The sequence below is a fragment of the Crinia signifera genome, chromosome 4 (genome assembly GCF_055691185.1).
Source record: "Crinia signifera chromosome 4, ASM5569118v1, whole genome shotgun sequence".
NCBI lineage: Eukaryota > Metazoa > Chordata > Amphibia > Anura > Myobatrachidae > Crinia > Crinia signifera.
Window position 1 is genome coordinate 160,135,145 of NC_139220.1, and position 12,109 is coordinate 160,147,253.

Genomic DNA, 12,109 nt, shown 5'->3' on the forward strand with positions numbered 1-12,109 from the left:
GTGTTGCTGTGTTATTGTTGGGTTATCCTTTAAAATCTTTTATTAAGAAAGTAGTTAAAAGAAAAGACCCAAGAACAGAATTTTCCGGTAAAAGTGTTTATATACATCGTAATATGAAATAAGTACACCCTCTTTCAAATCTGTGGGTTTATTTTTAATCCTCAAATACAGCTTTCTCATCGTTAAAACTGGGTGGGACCGGGGATTTTGAGCTCGAGCCCAACTCTCACTGAACCTGGTCGCCCATTATAAAGGAGACCCGGGTTTAACCCGTCTTATAACCGAGGTTGAATTGCCATGTTGCTCACCACAGTTTATTCAGTCTTCAGTCAACCTAGGATATAGATGCAATGCGAAAGGGGAATTCTTCTCACCAGGGCCCTTATTCTGGTTCACTCGCAACGGCAACTTCCTTCTCAAATGGACAAAACCATGTGCACTGCGGGGGGGGGGGGGGGTGTAACGTGCAGATTTAGATTTGGGTGAGTTATTTTGTTTCTGTGCAGGAAAAATACTGACTTTATTTTGACACTGCAATATAGAATTCATTTTGAAGTAAAACCCCAACCAAATCTAACTCTCTGCACAAGTTACATCTACCCCACATGTAGTGCACATGGTTTTGTCCATGGGAAAGGAATTAGCCCTTGCGAGTGAACAATAAGGGCCCAAGTCCTCAGTTTTATAAATCTATCAAAGAACCCATAACAATATATTAAATATATATATATATATATATATATAATAATAATAATAAAATGCATGTGAAATGCACATTTGATATTTGTTTTTACCAATTTTCAAGGATCACTGTAAGGTTATTTATACAATGCCACCTGGTAAATGCAAAAACTTGGAACAAGCAGCTTTCTAAAAATATAATTGCTGTGCAAATAAAATGCCAGTGGCTATTTTAACTTCAGGACATGTTTACATTTTATCCAATGTGATGAAATAGTTCACACATGTTGTGATGGTATACTTTAGGATGAGAGATGATAATCCCAGTTTGTACATGCAAAATGTTATCATTTAAGACTTGGAAAACAAGAAAATAGCATTCTAAATCTAATGATAAATATCTGTTTATTGTAAATATATTTGAATAACTGCAAAATGATTTTTTGAGTGATACCACAACTATATCATTACTATATGAGGGACCTTATTCTGGTCCATGCGCTCCCATGTGCATTTGCACAGGAGCGCAATGTTTCCGTTCTGCGCATGCGCATTTCTGCGGCCACGGAGAACACAGTGTTCGCTGGGTGCTTGCACACAACAGTGCGGCGTGGGGCTGCGGGCCGGGGGAAGCACCCATGGGAACACCCAGCGTTTCATCAGCGTTGCAATGAAAAAGCTGGCAGTTCCCATGGTATGGTAAGATGATACCACAACTTTATCATTACTACATGAGGGACCTTATTCTGGTCCATGCGCTCATGTGCGAATAAGATGGAAGTTCTATTGAAAAGGGGATGTTACCCATGGCAACTAATCAGATTCTAATTCTTATTTATTTAGCACATTCTTAAATGTAATCAATAGAATATAATCGGTTGCTATGGGCAACATGCCCTATTCAATAGAACTCCAATCTTAGTAAATGTACCCACAAGAGTCTTGGATATTCCAGAGGGCAGGCAATAGTGGCTTCTTCACCTCTTCACTGCTGTTGTCAGTACTGTATGTCATGTCATTATTGCTGTGGTTTTTGTACATAAGGTTTAAAATCTAACCCCTCCATCAATTAGCCGCTCCTCCCTGTTACTGCCCTCATCTAGATTATGTACCTTAATGTTCTCATTTTAGTAGTCTATAGAGATGATTATTTTTAAGGTTATACATAGTGAAATAATGAGAAAGGTAAGCACTCCATCTCCTCTAAGTTTGGACGAGACAAACGGAGATGCTGGCTTCAGCAAATTTTTGTTCTCCTAACAATCTGTGTAACTGTAAGTGATAGTTGAATTGCTGCCAGCCACACCCTCTACAGTTGCCGTCTTTCACATAGGTGGCAGCAGGATTGCTTTCTATTTTTGGAACCAACATGAAATAAGTGTCCTTCATGTTTCTCCTGTACTAATGAACTGGTTGCTTAATTACTACTTTTTTAATTGAGTCGTTTTTTTTAATTCATTCGTTGATTATGTGTACTGATTTGTAAGTTGTTATTTGACTGCACATAACAGATGGCCATCCAGCAGCTTTCCTGTTCTGTGTTGTTGTCATTAGGAATTGTGCTAAGGGCTAATGAACGATATGGCATGTCTTGTGGTAAATGCAGTGGATTTCAGAGAACACCTTACCATACTGCCTATCTATCAGGTTGTTAATGGAATAGTGTCATCATGGCCATGGCACTATTGGTATCCTTTCCATTACGCATACATTCTCCTGGAACACCGTGCCAAAATGTATGCAAGCTTGTGTTTATGCCTTTATTCCTATTTTGTTTAACATCTGGCCTAGGAAGAAGGCTTTTAAGGTCCTGTTTTCCATCTTTTTGTCTCTTGGGATTGCTGCTACAGCTGTTTCTAAAAAAGTAGTGACAAAGGTTAGGCCAATGGTGAACACATGTTTAGAATTCCTTTTGCTTCCCCTACACTGTAACGTGAAACAACTGAAAACTCTGTAGGATATTACATTATATACTGTGAGGCTCTCATATTCTACATTGTCTACACAGCCCAGCATGCCTTGCCATCATTTTAGCATTCCTTCATAGCAAAACTGTGGCAATGCATGATGGGACTTCTACTTTCACAACAGCTGGAGGGCCATAGTCACATTGGTTATTTTACCTAATTCCATGCAGCCAGTTTACCAGGATAAAACGGAATAGCTTAATTGCCAACTATTTCCATTTAGAAATTGGCCCACAGTACTTCTGAAGTCTGGGCACTCCTCCTCTGGTGTTCAGGCACACCCATCTATTGGGTGGGATGTACCAAGCAGTTGCGGTAGATCCCCGCCACACATGACAATCATACTTATCGCTTATGAACTAACATATGCGATTAGTATTGTAAAGGGCAGCTCTTGGGGTACTAAGGGGTTACGTCAGCTGGAGTGGCATAACATACACACAAACACACCCTGCAGCAAAACCCAGGAGGTGGGGCTTTAATGCATATGTATATGCGGAAAAAACCCAGATAACGTGGGTTTTACCGCATTTTCAGTTTAGTACAATCCACCCATTATGCTGTATATTCATAATGCCACATAATGGAACCACAACCATACAGTCTACCATACAGTGGCAACCATATTTGGCATGTCTCAGTTAGCGGGTATAGATAACTGTCTTTTACATTTCAAAACTCTGCATTTTAATAAACTTTGCATTGCCAGTGCTTCTATTACTGCCAGGTTTTTCTGCAGCATCATTTGGATTTCTTTTTTATAATAGTGCCCAAAATCAGCTCTCTTCTTATTAAATATTCACAAAAGCTTATTTAAATACTTTATTTTTGAACAAGCACAAAAGGTCCTATATTTCAATGCCTTTACTTTAATTATTACTATAACTATTGTTTTGCAGCCTTTGAGAAAAAAAATGTTATTTCTTTTTATCAACATCTTTCTTGAATAATAAGGTGAACTAGTAGACGGGTCTTAAAATAATTACATTAGCTGGCAGATCAGCGGGGGAAGCTCAATTATACTTTGTACCATAGGTTAGACTTTGCATACAGCCTCAATTATTATGCAATACCATTATAATTATCTAGTGTCAAATAAATCTGGAGTGCTAAAAAATATTCATTTTTTAATTCATCAAGTGTCCTTTATGTTTTTCTTGTTTTTTTTTTAATCAGAAAGTATATTGAAAATAGTTTCAATTGTTGTTGTGAAAAAAAAAACTCCATGCATTAAAAGGCCCACTAAGTATGAATAAAAGTTATTCCAAAATGTTCAGTTATCTCTTCAGAGGCCGTTCTATATCTGGACAAGATGGAATGTATTTTTTGGAGCTAGGTACACACCATACAGTAGTGTGTGCCTATCCAATAAACCCTCCAGAGCACACTCATATACACTGAAGAATAAAGTAGGCTTAGGGCAGAATTCAATTAGCTGCTAAAGATTACCAGAGTAATCGATCCCCTGGTTCTATCCAATTAGTCCCAAAGCCAGGAGTTATGGGGGATATTTATTTCACCTTTGCAGGTGGAAAAAAATCCCCTCATAACTAGCAAGATAACAGGGTGCAGCAACCCTATTAATGCCACTTTTGATAGTAGTAGTATTTGTGCTGACCATTAAATGCAACATTATGTGCACCTACGAACACCTTATAGCACTGAAACCTCCATTACAATTATATTGAAAACCTGGGAGACTTTATGAAACAATCAAGCCGTCTATTTGGGATGCGTTTACCATTCTGGTAATCAGGAACATGAACGAGGGCATCCCCATTACCACCAGGGGACCGGTGCCAGAATCCTGATATCAATGAGAATGCTGGCACTGAAATTCCTACTCCCGGGATGCCGAACGGAAGTATGCCAGAGTGGGTTAGGCAGGGGGGTTAGGTTTAAGCACTGTGCAAAGGGGGGGGAGGGGAGGAGTCTTGAGGTTAGGCTGAGTTTAGGTATAGGTGAAAAATCTAATGGGGTATTAGATTCAATCTGTTGGGGTTTGGGGGGACAGTAGACTGCGGGGAGCAAGGGTTCCGGGGGGGGGGGGGGGGGGGGGGATAAAAGTCGATTTAGCTATATTTCGATTCTTTAAAGGATGAGAGACTTAAAACAAAATATCTGTGAAACAGAGGCTATGGTGGTCTTGATCAGCAGTTGATATTATGTGTGTAGTGACTGTAAAAAATTGTAAAATAACAGTCCTTCAGAAAACACAAAACTTTTACTAGCAATCAATTATTTTGTTATGGCGTGACCTGATGCCAAAGTGAAAGCATCTAATGTGTGCATGTGACATCGGATAGGATCGGAGAATGAGTCATTCTACTGAAAGCGCATTCTCTAGTTTGTCAGGAGGGGTATTTTTGTTGTGCCTGCATTAGCTAGCACATTCCTCTGAGCACTTTCCTGCCACTATCTTACACAAGGTTTCTTAGGTCAGAAGATTATTTGGTCACATCTCTTATTTTATCTCTTATACTATAAGTGTTTTAGACATTACACAATACTTATGTCATCAACGATATAGCCATTGTTTGGTATGTTTCTTTTCAGGGTGAAATCTTGGGCACAGATTCCGAAGACTGAAGTTAAATATAAAAAACAAACATTGTAAGTATCTGTTGACCATACAGTTTTATTTTCTATTATTAAAAAAAAAAGCTGTCTAGTATGCAAATGAATTTACTGGCCAAGTATAGTACAACATTGCAGAATACATTTTTATCTTGCTGTTTTATAGAATTGTCTGCACATTTGATCAACCTAACCACTTATGGGATGCCCATGATTGGTGATTTCATCAATACCATTCTCTAATCTGAGTTACTAGAATTCGGCATTTTTTGTCAAGCAAAGTGTTTCATTGTGCAAATGATTGCGGTACCTGAATGCATGCCAGGTGCCGCATCATGATATAATCCTGTGCTGGCCGTTTAATGCTCTCTTGTTCCTTTTTGTCATGCTGACTGGCCTTATATATAGGGTAGAGGAAACTAATTCCCCTTTCACACCGCAATTTGGACCCAGGTTATTGCCGGGTTTTTGACATATAGACCGGGGTCGAGGTGCGGTGTAAAAGCACAACAGCTTATAACCCAGGTCGACCAACCCAGCAATTCAAAGTGGGTTATAAGAAATAGTGGTCAACCCGGGTTTAATGTGAAAGCACCAGGCGATCCTGGGTCCGACCCTTGTTTGCGATGTGAAAGGAATAAAAGTAATACTGTATGTGTAGAAGTTGGTTGATTCCAGGGATACGGTCGGTTGGTCAACCTAATGATGGTCGACAGTCATTAAGTTGACACCGTTGGGTCGACATACAGCAAGGTTGACAGGTGTCTAAGTCGACATGTGACATGGTCGACACATGCGTTAGGTCGACAGTCAAAATGTCGACATGGGGGGTTTCACTTTATCTTTTAACCGACATGTGCCAAAAGGTGGTATTTCATGCCCTACCATCCACTAGGGCGTGGTGGGAGAATAAAATAGTGTGCCCGAAGCATGGTGAGGGGACGCGGTGCACTTAAAACTGTGTCCATGTCAACCTAACCCATGTTGACTTAACGCATGTGTCCACCTAGACACCTGTCGACCTTGCCCCATGTCAACCTAGACACCTGTCGACCTTGTGCCATACTTTCTATACATCGAACCAACGGTTTCGACCTAATAACTATTGACCATCATTAGGTTGACCCAATGATCCCAACCCTATTACAGGTCCACTCTGGATCGCAATGTCCCAATTGTAGCGTATTCACTGCTCAGACAGAGACTCACTAATGGATAAAGTAAAAATTTTAAGAAGCGTTTATCACCTTCACTTATGTTGATTAGTCATGTTTTAATCTGTGCCTATTTGCTGTTGTCTTCAATGAATCAGAAATAAAGAGAAATGTTTTCTTATTTTTGACACCTTTTGCAAACAAGTCTTGTTGGACTGGTTTATACTTGGCAAGCAGAGAATGTCTGTGGGTGATCTCTTTACACCCATCCCCTGGAAAAGTGAAACTTTTTATTTGTTTCTACTTCTGTCTCTACAATGATAAGAATACAATGTACAAACTTGTAAAAGTCTCATGCTGTTGAAGGTATTGGCTCCGTGGTATTAAAGTCTTATTGATAGACAAAGGTGGTCTGTATAACTCTTCTTTACATGTTCTAGGTCTGTGAATATGTATAACAACATTCAAATATTTTTGTTATCCCTTTGCATTTAAGGTCATAGGGCCCTGCTCGCAAGCTTACAATCTATACATGTTGCCATTCCTTAAGGAGGAGTGCTTAGCAACCTGTTGGGTATAGACATTCCCTTTAACTGCCAATTACCCACCGGTTTCTGTGGTCATACTGCTTTTATTTGCAAGACAGATGGTTGCCTCGCGGGTAGAGGGTGTGGCTTCATGGCTCAAACCATAGTTTTCTGCGGGGGTCTGGACATGTGGCTGCATCAGAAAACCTGCAGTGCTGGCTCCTACACTGTGACAGTAGCTGGGTGCTGTAAGTAATGTTACAGTGCAGCACCCAGCTCCTGACGAGGAGTTGGCACTTTGCTGTCACCCCTAGTAATGCCATTGCCTCAGGATAATAACAGATGCAGGCATTTCTCAAAACCAGAAGATGTTTATTAGTTCTATTAAATGCCTCACAGTGCTGAGGTCATGGGTTCGATTCCCACAATGGCTGTGCGGAGTTTGTATATTCTCCCTGTGCTTGCGTGGGTTTACTCCAGGTGCTCCGGGTTTCCTCCCACAATCCAAAAATATACTGGTAGGTTAATTGGCTTCTAACAAAATTAACCCAAGAGTGAATGTGTGTGCGTGTACATGTGGTAGGGAATATATATTGTAAGACAGGGACTGAATTTTTAAAATATTCTCTGTAAAGCGCTGCGGAATATGTGTGCGCTATATAAATAACTATTAATACAATAAAATAGTGAACAGAGGGCGGTGCTCCTGTGTGCATGAGACTGCCTGGGGAGATAGTCCAGCCCCTGGTCACACTGCCGGATGTCAGAATGTTTAAGGTGCTCCACTCCCTGCACAGCTGACCTCACACCAGAACTAGTGACTGTCAATCTAAGTTCTGTCCACTCTTTGACCCATACATACCCACTGGGACCAGGCAGCATCCCATCTCCTAGATCACCAGGAAAAGACGCCATGCAATCTAGTTACTTTGCACGCATGAAGTTATGTATGTATATCAATGTTTTTTTTGTTTTTTTTTAAAATGTGTTTGTTAGAGTACACCATAAAAGTAGTAAACAAATTATATAATATATTGTACTGAGTATGTGTGAATAGAGAATAGAACATTCATACACTCCAAATAGAGAGTTAAAGTGGGATTAATCACAGGGCCGGCGCTACCCGCTCAGCAAGACCTGCAAAGCAGGGGGGCGCCTCTCCCTCCTCTGCATCCCTGCTGCTGCGCCTGGTACACTGTGAGAGACAGTATGAAGGCTTCTCGGTACTTCTGTAGTTTCACGGCGCCGCCGCGCGCACACTCTGGCTCAGAAACTTGGCAGACTGCCAGAGGCTCTGATTAACCGTGCGCGTGCCGCTCTAGCTCAGACAGAGTGTGCTCGCGCCGCTCTAGCTGTACTGACAGCTACGTAAACAGCAGCAGCGCGCTGCCCAGGCGCTGGCAGGTCACTGTGGTACCTGTAGTTCCACAGTGAAATAGGCAGCGTACACGCCTGCAAGCCGCTAAGAAGGAGGGTGGCGCCTGGATTTAGGCGCCGCTAAGAAGGAGGGTGGCGCCTGGATTTAGGCGCAAAAGCCAGGCTCCCTGGGAGCCGCAAAGGTGGTTTAGCATCTAAATTTAGACGCTAAAGCGCCTGGATTTAGTTGGGTGTAGGGGTACATCTAAATTTAGACGCAAAAGCATCTAAATTTAGCTGGGTTTAGGGGTACACTATTAAAGCCCGTCCACAGTGGCAGTAGTCGACGCAACAGCTGTCGACCGTGTAAATCCCACTATCCACGCCCACCCGAAGCGTGGCGAGGGGCGTCGGTACGCGTCCTATGACCTTTTCCTACCCCCACTATCCACGGCGGCGTGGAGTTGAGAATAGAATAGTGTGGCGAGCGCAGCGAGCCGACGCGGATACCTTCACAGGTAAACGCGTCCCTTTGCGGGCTTCACAGGTGTCCGCGTCGCCACGGACACCTTTGCAGCCTGCGAGGGGACGCGTATAACTGTGAAGGTATCCGCGTCCCCTCGCGGGGCTCGCTGCGCTCGCCACGCTTCGGGCTCGGTGGCTCGCTGCGCTCGCCACACTATTCTATTCTCAACTCCACGCCGACGTGGATAGTGGGGGTATGAAAAGGTCGTAGGACGCGTACCGCCGCCCCTCGCGGGGCTCGCCACGCTTCGGGTGGGCGTGGATAGTGGGATTTACACGGTCGACAGCTGTTGCGTCGACTACTGCCACTGTGGACGGGCTTTAATAGTGTACCCCTAAACCCAGCTAAATTTAGATGCTTTTGCATCTAAATTTAGATGTACCCCTACACCCAACTAAATCCAGGCGCTTTAGCGTCTAAATTTAGATGCTAAACCACCTTTGCGGCTCCCAGGGAGCCTGGCTTTTGCGCCTAAATCCAGGCGCCACCCTCCTTCTTAGCGGCTCTAAATTTAGATGCTAAACCACCTTTGCGGCTCCCAGGGAGCCTGGCTTTTGCGCCTAAATCCAGACGCCACCCTCCTTCTTAGCGGCGCCTAAATCCAGGCGCCACCCTCCTTCTTAGCGGCTTGCAGGCGTGTACGCTGCCTATTTCACTGTGGAACTACAAGTACCACAGTGACCTGCCAGCGCCTGGGCAGCGCGCTGCTGCTGTTTACGTAGCTGTCAGTACAGCTAGAGCGGCACGCGCACGGTTAATCAGAGCCTCTGGCAGTCTGCCAAGTTTCTGAGCCAGAGTGTGCGCGCGGCGGCGCCGTGAAACTACAGTGAAACTAAGTACCGGCTTCTCTAGTCCGATACCTGGCTGTGTCCACCGCTTCCCTTTGCTCCATACCTCCCCTGCTGTCCTGTCAAACAACAACACGGGAAGCAGCACCGCGGCCTCCCACCATCAGTGGCAGATTAGTGATGGGAAGCTGTGACTACTCCCTCTCCCTCTTTTGAAGCTCTATGCAGCTGTATGCTCTAACAGCAGACCCCGGGCAGCTCCTCCTGTCCTAATGCTGTGCTGCTTCCTGTTGAGACGAGAACAGGAAGTCACATGACTGTACTGGAGGAACCAGCAGGCAGGCATTAGGTGAGCCGAGCAGCCCGGACAGTGTATCAGCCTGCAGCAGGAGCTCCCACACCACCTGCACATAGAACAGCAGCTGCTTAGCAATGCCGCCCTCAGGTCAGTTCTGCTGCAAATAAACAGGAAGGAGGGTAATGGCATACTAACAATGTGTGGGGGGAGTCAATGTTATATTGCTATTTTTTATTTTTTTTATTTTTTTGGGGGGGGGGGGCGCATAGCTCTGTTTGTCACCCAGTGACCTCTATCCTGTCTCCCACTGGCTCTCCCTTTTACATCTCTCTCCTGTGACCTGCTGACTCTCTCCCTGTCACCTCTCTTTCCTGTCACCTGCTGACTCTCTGCCTGTCACCCCTCTCTCCTGTGATCTCCTGACTCTCCCTGTTGCCTCTCTCCCTGTCACCTGCTGACTCTCTCCCTGTCACCTGCTGACTCTCTCCCTGTCACCTGCTGACTCTCTCCCTGTCACCTGCTGACTCCCTGTCACCTGCTGACTCTCTCCCTGTTACCTCTCTCTCCGGTGATCCGCTGACTCTCACCCCTCTCTTCTGTCACCTCTCTCTTGTCACCCTCTGACTTTGTCCCTCTCCCCGTCACCTTTCTCTCCTGTCACCTGCTAACTCTTTGCCTCTCCCCGTCACCTCTCCTGTCACCCGCTGACTCTTTGCCTCTCCCCGTCACCTCTCCTGTCACCCGCTGACTCTCTCCCTGTCACCTCTCTCCTGTGATGAGCTGACTCTCTCCATTTCACCTCTCTTTGCTGTCACCTGCTGACTCTCTCCCTGTCACCTCTATCTCTCTCCTGTCACCCACTGTGCCATGGGTGTGCATGCACCCACAATTCATAAAATCACATGGTGTGTATGCTCCCATGAACAGGCCACGGTTAGGCACAGGCACATGCACAATGCAGATAAGACTGACCACATCAGTATTTGTAAGAGGGCGCAAATTTTACAGGTTGGCAGGAGGGCGCCGGACACCCTAGCACCGGCCCTGATTAAACATCACAAATGCTTCTTTTTTCAGTTACTTTAAACACAAACGTGCATTGTGCTTAGCTCTGCTCAGGGCTTGCTTTACCAAGCACCCAGCAATTATTAATATTTATTTATTTACAGTTTCTTATATAGCGCAGCAGATTCCATTGCGCTTTACAATAGTAGACCGTGATAAAACAAACTGGGTAACAACAGACATACTTGGAGGTTAGAGGGCCCTGCTGCAAGCTTACAATCTATAGGGATAGTCTAATACTGTTTAACCACTTTTATCCCCTGCTGTGGTGAGTACCACCCACACCTACTGTTAGAACTAAATGCTGGCGATGCAGGAGCTGCTCTCATTTCTGACCCCAGTCTTCAGCCTTCTGCTTCTCCCAACTGCCCCCCTGCGGGAACAGGACACGGGAATGCCCCGAAAAAACTGGGACATTCCCGCGGTAACCGGAGCAGTTGGGAGGTATGCAGTTAACATCCAGCTAGTGCCTCATTCTCTGGTATGCCATTTTGTTGATTATTTTTGTAGATAATTGTTAGCTTTGCATTACTTTCACTTTCACTTAGTACCTGACTAGTGCATCTGTCCTTCGATTTCATGCATGTTGGGTTACTGTGTAACTCGCTGGAATTTCCCTTGGATGTATGCCCTGGACTTTCAGCTTGTAATCTGAACTCCTTTTTAGGCCTCACATTCTGCACTAAATAGAATGGCCTGTGAAACCCCCCTTTTTTTGCTGCTCTAGTTTCCTTTTAGCATATGTTGGCATTCTAAGGCTGTGCTATGTATTTTTTAAATGAAAAAATAATTTGTTTAGGTCAGAACATGTAAAAAGTTGCAGGTGTTTGTGTCATATTAAGCCATGGAAATTCCAGCGTTTGTAGGGCTACAGAGACTCCTTCATAGTAAAAAGAAAATGATGTATAGGTTGTACTGGAGGGTTACTGTATAAATTATAGACAATGTATAATGTTAGACAGTGACTAGGTCAACACCGAAAAAAATCAATATACCTTAGGTTGACAATTCCAAAAAGGTTGACATAAGCAAGGGCGACATGAGTTTGTCATGATTTTTTTGTGTGTATGTAATCTTATGTCGACATAGACACTGTAGATATATACAGCGGCCCCTCGCACGTCATGCTTCGGGCATGGTGCCTCGCTGCACTGGTCACACTATTGTATT

General features: G+C 44.1%; 1 protein-coding gene across 4 annotated transcripts in view; it reads left to right on the forward strand.

Annotated features, from left to right (window-relative positions):
- PLXNB2 (plexin B2) overlaps window positions 1-12,109 on the forward strand; it is a 199,550-nt gene that overhangs the window by 98,330 nt on the left and 89,111 nt on the right. For 2 of the 4 annotated variants that reach the window (XM_083182863.1, XM_083182864.1), the window contains one exon: window positions 5,205-5,261. The exons of the other annotated variants lie outside the window; for them this stretch is intronic. The gene's annotated coding sequence lies outside the window, so the exon portion shown is untranslated. The remainder of the gene's footprint in view (window positions 1-5,204; window positions 5,262-12,109) is intronic. 4 annotated transcript variants of the gene reach the window in all.